Source organism: Cibotium barometz, chromosome 48 (genome assembly GCF_041138505.1).
Source record: "Cibotium barometz isolate CiBa-2024 chromosome 48, ASM4113850v1, whole genome shotgun sequence".
Taxonomy (NCBI): domain Eukaryota; kingdom Viridiplantae; phylum Streptophyta; class Polypodiopsida; order Cyatheales; family Cibotiaceae; genus Cibotium; species Cibotium barometz.
Genome location: NC_141093.1, coordinates 22,628,615 through 22,638,315, shown reverse-complemented (window position 1 = coordinate 22,638,315; position 9,701 = coordinate 22,628,615). Strand labels below are relative to the sequence as shown.

The 9,701-nt window shown below is 44.0% G+C and overlaps 1 pseudogene; it reads left to right on the top strand.

Annotated features, from left to right (window-relative positions):
* The first annotated feature begins 1,639 nt into the window (after positions 1–1,639).
* LOC147610973 (polyphenol oxidase, chloroplastic-like) lies at positions 1,640–2,358 on the top strand (annotated as a pseudogene).
* The last annotated feature ends 7,343 nt before the right edge of the window (positions 2,359–9,701 follow it).

Below are 9,701 nucleotides of genomic sequence, written 5' to 3'. Positions count from 1 at the left end.
GTAATGTAGGAGGAGAATGAAAGTGGTCAGGATAAAGTTGAAGGTGGTGGTGGTGGTGGGGAGGATACATATAAGGATGAGGAGGAGAGATAATTACATTTGAAGATAATATTAGTAAGCATACCAAGATTATCTTATTTTGCTTGTTTTTTATTACACTCTATTTTGAAACAACATTTTGACCTTCTACATGCTTCCTTTATTTGAAATATGAACATCTTGTTTTTTTGGACATATGTATAAGTATTATGAACATCCCTCATCAAATCCACACCTTGGATCACCAGCACCTCCTCTCTATGATGAGGTTTGTTACCGGGCAGCCGGTCCACGAGTGCCGTAAGCTTATCTCCAGGTCGACAGTGCCATTTTAAGGCGAGGTTCCAATTTTCGGAACACCGTTGGCGACAGCGGTAGCTACTCCGCTGCCGTTTAGAGACCGGCACGGCGAGTAGCTCAACCATTGCTCAAGCTGTGGGATGTGTGGAGGTTCGATATCCCAGGCGCCCGGCGAAAGGACCACTCCGATCCCCCGACTTCTTGGACGCGGAGTTTCTCTTCTATGACGAGAACGCGAATCTAGTCAAAGTGAGAGTCCGAGATGCCCTCGACAACCAGAAGCTGGGCGTGAGTTACGAGAAGCTGAGCACGGATGAGCAATGGCAGAACTACGCGCCGTTGTGTCATTCTCTAACGGCAGTGTAGTAGCTGGCACCGCCGCCAACGGTGTTCCAAAAATCAGAGTTTTACCTCAAAATGGCACCGTTGGCCTGGGAGATAAGCTCACGGCACTTGTGGGGACCGGCCACCCGGTAACAAACCTCGTCATAGAGAGGAGGTGCTGGTGATCCAAGGTTTGGATTTGACGAAGGATAGCTTCATGCAGCTGGTGGTGTTGGTCGACCTACCAGACTCTAGCGCCAACACCGAGACGAGCAGCACTGAGCACGTGGGCACCTTCAACATCATACCCTCGCCAAGAAAACACGGCCATCTTTTCACCAACATGAAATTCGAGATCGGAGATAACCTCAAGCACATCAGCAGCATACAGAATGTGGACAAGCTGGACATTACCATCATGGTCAAGGGGGCCAGGAGGAGAAAGTTACAATGAAGGGCTTGCAAATCACCGTTAGCTTTAATCATTTTTCAAGCTGCAAATTTTTTCTGCTTTATAGCAAATTTTTGGGTTACACATTCTTGGGCCCTCAAGTATGACCTATGGCCAAGAAGAAACTAATGGCTGATATTAGTGCTTGATCACTATTGTAGGGGGTATGAAAAAATGGTTGGGCTATTATACATGGAAAACTATAGTGATTGTTCTAAAAATTCCTCTCAAATTTACTAGTTTTGATGTAGCTACTTAGGTACATATACTACACATCAATGTAATTTAATGCTTTAGTGTGTTTGAGCATTACCTTTCTCTACAAATGTCTTAACAATAGTAATGGCTATTTACAAATAGAAACAATTGGGGGTTTATGAACTTTGGATTAAGAAAGATATTTTTTTGCTTTTCTATAATTTCTATATATGGTTTCTATATGGCGCCCCAGTTAGTGGCAGCGTCGAGTTCACCGCCATCCACTATTGGACGGGCGACCCAAATATCAAGCCGCTGTCGGAGGACATGGGCACCTTTACCACTGCCACCCGCAACCCCATCTTCTTTGCTCGCCACAGCAACGTGGACAGGCTGTGGGATGTGTGGAGGTTCGATATCCCAGGCACCCGGCGAAAGGACCACTCCGATCCTCCCGACTTCTTGGACGCAGAGTTTCTCTTCTATGATGACGAGAACGCGAATCTAGTCAAAGTGAAAGTCCGAGACGCCCTCGACAACCAGAAGCTGGGCGTGAGCTACGAGAAGCTGAGCATGGATGAGCAATGGCTGAACTACGCGCCACTGTGCCGGTTTCTAACGGCAGCGCAGTAGCTGCCGCTGCCGCCAATGGTGTTCCGGAAATCGGAGCTTCGCCTCAAAATGGTACCGTTGACCTGGGAGATAAGCTCACGGCACTTGTGGAGCGGCCACCCGGTAACCAACCTCGACATAGAGAGGAAGTACTGGTGATCCAAGGTGTGGATTTGACGACGGATAGCTTTATGCAGCTGGTGGTGTTCGTCAACCTGCCGGACGCTAACGGCAACACCGAGTCGAGCAGCGCTGAGTACGTGGGCACCTTCAACATCATACCCTCGGCGAGCAAACACAACCACCTGTTCACCAACGTGAAATTCGAGATCGGAGATAACCTCAAGTGCATCGGCATACAGAATGAGGACAAAAAGCACAACGTGGTGAAGGACCAAGAGAAAGTCACAATAAAGGGCTTGCAAATCCAATAAGAGTATCCAACCTTTAACCGTATATTATTAACCGTTTGCTTGTTTACGCCTTTCTAGTCACTAGAGCACCCCACGATGACACAAAACAACCCTTAACCTATTTTCCCATAGGTTTTTTCTACTTGTTTTTTATTTTACCTTGTCACAAGATAAAGTCAATAGTTTACAACAACAAATCATTTTGATAAATAGCTATAGGAGCATCTCTTCGAATATTATTTTGCTCAATAACTTGGTAGTTAAACTTTCATTTTATATCAATCATACCATGATATTTATCCTCCTCCTTTAAAAAGATAACATCTACTTAATATTTTTTTGATTTGTTTTACCACTTAGGAGATGGTCTAGATGCAAGTCTCTCATTGAGAGCATTTGTGTATGCCTTTCTAGTAAATACATATGTGCAAAGGGAAATTCTTTACTTAAATAAGGAGACTAGAGCACCCCACGATGACACGAAACAACCCTTAAGCTATTTTCCCATAAGTTTTTTGTACTTTTTTTTATTTTACCCTTTCACAAAGATCGAGTCAAAGTTTACTCATAGTTTACAACAAATGTATTTGATAAACAGTTATAGAGCATCTCTTGGAATATTATTTTGATCAATAACTTGGTAGTTAATACCATGATATTTATCCTCTTTCTTTGAAAAGATAACATCTTCTTGATCTTTCTTCGGCTTGCTTTACCACTTAGGAGATGGTCTAGACGGCAAGTCTATCCATTGAGAGCATAATTCTTGCTCTACCAATCAATCATAGAGTTCATTCATTTGCGGCAACAAGTATAAATTCTTAACCTTCAGTTTGTTTAGGCCTTTGTAGTTGATAAATGTCCACATAGGACGATTCTTTATTTTAATTAGAGGACTTAAGCACTCTTCAAGAAGTTATAATGCCATAGCATTATAATGATTGGGTTAGTTATGCTTGTGGACTTTCGATACATTCAAAATGTATAGTGCTAAGGAGATGCACACGTGCTCATTGAGCAATGAATGACTTAGGTAGCCTAGTTAATGAAAGCACATGTATTATATGTTTGAAAATTGCAATCCTTCTCAACCATAAACTCATTGCAACGCACAACCACATGGTTGTTGGATAGCTTTTCGCTTTCAATATCCATGCACAACAAAGTTTTCCATACGTGGCAATCTCTATGGCTCCTCTCGAGGGTGATCTATGTAAGCATCTCTAAGAAAGGAACTTCCCAACTTCTTCTCAAGATGAAGACATGTCGATTTATTCTAAGGTAAGGCACCTCTCACTCACATCATGCATTTTTCCATATATATATATTTCTTGAAAACTTGTTTAAGTTATTAGGGCTTTACAACTTTTATTTGATAATTTTAAGCATTGGAGCGAAGGGATAATAGCCATTAATTTTTGGGACCTTGAAGAGATTGGGTTCCTTGAGCCTTATTGCAACACCTAGAGAGGATCCCATGTGAACACACCGACGACCCCCCCCCTCCCCATCATCAAGGACTCTTGTGGTGTGAATCATTTAAATGAAACAAGTTGGAAGTAACAATTTAAAACTAGAATGCATGGATAGCAAAAACGTGTTATATCAATGAAGAAAGATGACTATACTTAAGAATGCATTAGTATTAGAATGATTTGCTAGCTATACTTTGAAGACTCTTGATGCATTTAGAATGTACAGTGCTAAGGAGATGCATGCATGCTTATTGAGCAATGCCTTAGCTCCTAGTCAATGAAATCCCACGTATTACATTTGAAAAGCGTGATCCCTCTCGACCATTAACTCATTGCAAAGCACGACCAAATGGTTATTGGACGACTTTCTTTTTCTTTTTTTCCTTTCTTCCTCCCTTTTTTTTTTTTCATGATTGGAATTGAACACCACACACACACACACTACCTACTACTACACGCCTCACAATATCATCCAAGGAGATTCGATCCCACTATCTCAAGGAGGCACTTGAACACTTCCACACTACCGGTTTTTGGCTTTCTTTTTTCAATATCCATGCACAACACGTTTTTGATTGATTGTCAACATCCGTACGTGCCAGTCTCTATGTGGCTTGCGTCAAGGGTGATCAATCGAAGCATCTCAAGCTGCTTGTGCTGACGAGGGAGTTTAGGAGGTCAATCTATTTTGGTGGGGAGGAACACAAAGGCACCACATCTACTTAATTACTAAAGAGAGCATTTCTCTCTTTGAGTCTCAGACCAAGCTTGCTCGTATCTGACCCTGGCTCAAAAAACAAAAAACAAAACTAAAGAGAAAGCAAAGAGAATAACCTAATGCCATACAGATCAAGCTCCTTGCAACCGAGTTTGACATAACCAATCACGATCCAAAAAATGCTATCATGTCGAACCGTCTTCTTCCGGTCTCTTGTAACTAAAGTTTGCTCAATAGAACACATTAAACTAAAGTTCTGATCTTTATGCTGTTTATGAGTTGATACGTACATTGTCTTGGATTTTATTTTATTTTCACTTGCATATGATGTAATTACTGTTTGAGCTAATCAAAAAGCAACGTGCACTTTGAGCTATCAGACTTGCATTTTTAAAATTATAGTTGGTTTTTTTAGAGAAAAAAAAAACCAACCAAGACATGCGAGGCCTGACAATGGTCTGCTAACATCACAATGTATGCTACATGGCCAAGAGGTAGATCTCTCTCCTAGCTTATTGTAACCAAGTGTATGACAAACTAGTTCTAAGGCGCTCTAGTGGACTCTAGACCATGTGAGTTCTAAGACGCACTAGTGGACGCTTGTGCCTCTCCTAGGGTGTCATGCCTCTCTCAAAGCAATGCCACTGCTGTCTTAAAGCCATGATGAGTGCACCTTGGGGTAGAGCTCCATGTGCATCTATCTAGATGCTGCTGTCTTAAAGCCATGATGAGTGCACCTCGAGGTAGAGCTCCAGGTGCATCTAGATGTTGCTGTCTTAAAGCTCAATTTCACGAGGTGTACAATCTACATGCTTACTCGGCCTCATTAACATAAAGACGGAACCCTGCCATCTTTGCATAAATACAAGACCTGCCAAGCTTCTAATTTATCTTCGGCTTGCTCTGCCTTGGTCTTAACCAGAGTAAGATGATAACTACTGAGATGATGATACCAATGCCTGTATACATTTCATATCCAACCGCCAACTTCCTTTGCCGAGTACAGTGTATTGGGTGCAATTCAGCAATTGTGGCATTGGTGGACTCCTCTCCCCTTCACTCCTCCAATAGCCTGCCGACGCACCCCTGCCCCCTTCGGTTCTCCCACCACTGCCTCTATCAAGCCATTGTCATTTGCCATTGTCTGCTCCTCTTGGAATTTTAAACCTTCACTCCATCATCACTCTACATCTACTACACTTAGCATAAGGCTCAAGATCTAAGGGACACTTTGTTGAGGAACCTGTCAATTACAGGTCATAGAAGAAGAGGGAGCATAGTGGAAAACCTATCTCTTAAGACAACCCATGTGTTAACCTATGACGGACATTGAGACGTACTATGTTTTACGTCATTAATTTAAATATTTTGAGTCATGGGCCGGGCTTGTCGGCACCATATGTTAAGGATAAAGGGATTGGGTGATCGCCGATGAGAGGCGCACCTTGAATATCAGCAGGGTAAGGGTTAGGATTGGCCGGCCATGTATGGGCGCCCATGTGTGAACGGCCAAGTCACCTATAAAAGTCAAATGTAACCCTAAAACCCTCATTCTCATGTGTTGAATACAAGAGTGCTCTTGCCTTATCTCTTTGGTTTCCTTCTCCTGCGTGTGTGAGAGAGAGAGAGAGAGAGAGTGAGAGAGCGATCGAGCACTGTGTAGCGGCACGGTGACGGCGAGGCGATAGAGCGGCGACGGCGGCTCCTCCTTCACTGTTGCGACGTGGGAATCCTTCACGGCGGTGGTTAGAGCGGTGAGTGACACACCTTGCATTCTGTTTGAGCTTGCTTGCCTGGTTGTATGTTTGCAGCCATTCGTGGCTCGCATACGGTGTTCGGCGAGTCCCCAACTACAACCTGTGCGGCAAAAGCGCACATTTTTGGCGCCGCTGCCGGGGAGATGTCCTGCACCAAGCTCCAGTTTGCAGATCGGGCTGCTACGTGAAGTGAAATTTACACTGTAGGAAAGGCGACTGTGTGTTTGTTGTTGTTGAGGTGTTTCCGTATTTTGAAATCTGTTTCTGCAATTTGTCTTCTGCAATTCTGTTTCTTTTATTATTTTTCCGCTCTGCGTGCGGTCTGTTCTCTAGTTTTCTGTGTGTGAGGGGGGATTTCTGAATCCCCATGCCTGCACTGTATGCGAACTGTGCCGCGGCAAAGTCTGAACCCTAGAAAGAAACCCTAGAAAACTTATCCCAAACAAAATAATAATAATTAATTAATTTTGGGAAAAAAATATAAAAACAAAAATTAAAAAATTAAAAAAATTAAAAAGAAAAAAACCAAACGTGTGAAGAGGAAAGATTTTTTATTTAGAGAAAAAAATTTTGAAAAGAAAAACCCCCAATTGACCCCGACCCCGGCCTCGGTCTCGGTCTTTTGATATATATATATAGGAGAGTGAGCCTCCATAGTTTTCTTTCAAGTGAGAGCTTATGGGAAGTTGTGCCCTATATGTAGCCCACCCCCCAAGGAGTGAAGTGAGCATGTGGGATAAAGCCTTCACCCTTTCCTCCACAAGCAAATAGGCCTTCACCCTTTCCCCCACAAGGAAACAGACTGTTTTGAGGACCACAGGAGCTCTGGATAGGCAAACACGGTGCTGTAAAGCACGCTAGGACCCTTTAAACGATACACTCGTTTCGAGCTATCACACGCCCTAGTCCAGGTTTGACCATAAGTAAGGGGATAAAAAACAAGTTAAAAACAATATAAAAACAAGTAAAAACGGGGTACGAAACACCTAAGAAACCACTTGTGTGGGCTTCAAAGGTAGTCACCAACGCCCGTAGAGTACCCACGTCACATGCATCTACGCTCTGGTCAGGTACTAGAGCCTGAGCCACTAGAAAGCGTTTCAGTTTACGCAGGCTCACACCATCCCTCCACGTTGGCATCTTGGCCTTCGGCTGGAACCCAAGGGAGTGTAACCCAAGATCCACGAATAGTGGATAGTGACTCGTCCTCTGACTCAGAAGCCATGGAAGGGCACCTTACCAAGAACCCTGAGGAGACAAGCCAAAACATGCCAGTTTGGGCCCCACAACCCGGATCTAGCATGTTTAGTCGTCTAATAGAGACCTTTAGTAGAGCTACACGCTCTGAACATGCGACAAGCGAAGTAAATGAAGAAGAAGGGGAAGTGGATTCGCCATTCACATCTTATGTAGACCCTACCCTCCCAAAGAGTGTCCATGTGGATATTCTACCCACTTCGTTTAATGAGGGCCCTATTGAGCTCCCACCTTCCGATGCTCTTCCTAGAGTAGAGGTCCCTAGAAGCCAATCCATAAGAAGTGACATTGCGTCCACTTCAAGAGAACCGTTTGGCACACCAAGTCTAGATGGGATATTTCTCAATGAAAATTGGGAATATGATCTACACACAGAGACTCTAACTGACCTATACACGGGTTACACATACCATGTAGGTTGGTTAGAAGTCCTATGATCTACATCTAGCGCCACTAATCTAGAGGAGCAACAACAAATGATATGTGAGGTTATTCATAGAATTATCCAAATTGAGAGGCAAAATAGGGGAGTGAACTTAGGTTCCACTGGCTCTATGAGATTTTTGGATACAGGCAAGGCCAAACAACCAACCCTATCACAATTGGAGACTCTCTCGGTGAGTCCCATAGACCCTTCATATGTTGTTTCGCCTGGAGTCTCAATGCAGGTTGAGCCCACGAGCAGTAACTTTAGCTTTCCAACCTTGGCTCAACTTTCCATTAAGGAATCCACGATGCCTACCCCAATGATGAGCATAACGGAAAGTGCACCTGTTACCGCTGTAGTTAGTACGACGCCGCTACCTAGTGGAACAGTACATACAACAGTGCGTGCGAGTGCCTATCGACCATATGTACCTATCGCTACTCATGCTCATGTAGCTCCTACGCCTCTTAGTATGCCAATGGCGTATGCTCCACGACCGCCTTATCACAATTATTATCCAAGAGGAGCTAGGCCTAGTCACATATCATATCCTACGTCATTTGCCAATATACCCAGACCAATGCCAACTCCTATCAGCCAGGCTATCCCAGAAGTGCCTCCACTAGCTATGCCTGCTTACCTAGGTGATCTTGCAGCGTTTGCTCAGACGATCGGACGATCTATTGCGAAAAACATGCGGGGCATGCCTGAGAGAGAACCTAGAAGCAAGGCAGTACAAGTGGCTAAGCTCACTCAGAACTTTAGTGGTAACGAGGATGTTAGGAAGCACATTGAAGTCTTCGAACACGTGTGATTCCTTGGAAGAGCACAATGAGCTGCATAAGTGTAAAGCCTTAGGCTTAACCTTGAGTGGGAAGGCCAGAGATTGGTATCGAACCTTAAGGGTTGAAGAGCGCACTCACTATCCCACTCTCAAGAGATTGTTCTTGAAAGAATACATACGTAAGGGTGTGCTTTGGGGAGTAGCATCTCAACGCCAAAAAGCTGAACGCGAGGAAGGGGAGTCAGTGAGAGACTTTATAAGTCGATTGAAGCATCTAAATTCTCGCTGCACTCCCGATGAGCGCTTCAATAATAACCAACTGCTCGATAGATTCATCCGAGGATTACGCCACGAGGACATATACAATGGCCTAGTCATTAGAGGTCTTACAACGTGGGAAGCAATCACTGCCAATGCAATCCAGTTAGAAGACAACTTGATGATTGCAGGTAAAAAGGTGTCTTCGGAGACAAAATCCGTTAGTTCGCAAGTATCTGGGCACGAGCCAATGACGGTAAAACCTATTGCCAAGGAGCCCAAGATATCCGAAATGTCTGTGTGACCGACCTTACGAAGGCTCTCCAAGAATACTTTAGGGGTAATCGAGCTCCTCAAAATAGCCATATGTACCCAAGAAGAGAGCAACAATGGTGTTCGGTTTGCTTAGGAGCACATAGCACGAGTGAATGTCCCACATTCAGAGTCAAATTCAATGGGAATTGTAATGCATGTGGTAAGTATGGCCATCAATCTAAAGATTGCCTAAAGATTGCCTAGTACTTAAGCGAATGTTGGCAAATCAGGCACCACTAGCCTGGTCAAACACACCTCAAGTACCCGCGCTAATGCCTGCACAACCTGTCGAGCAACCGTCTCACAGCACATAGTTCCAAGGAATCCAAATGTAGTCTAGTCTGTGCCATTACCACCGCCAGTGCAACCTCCA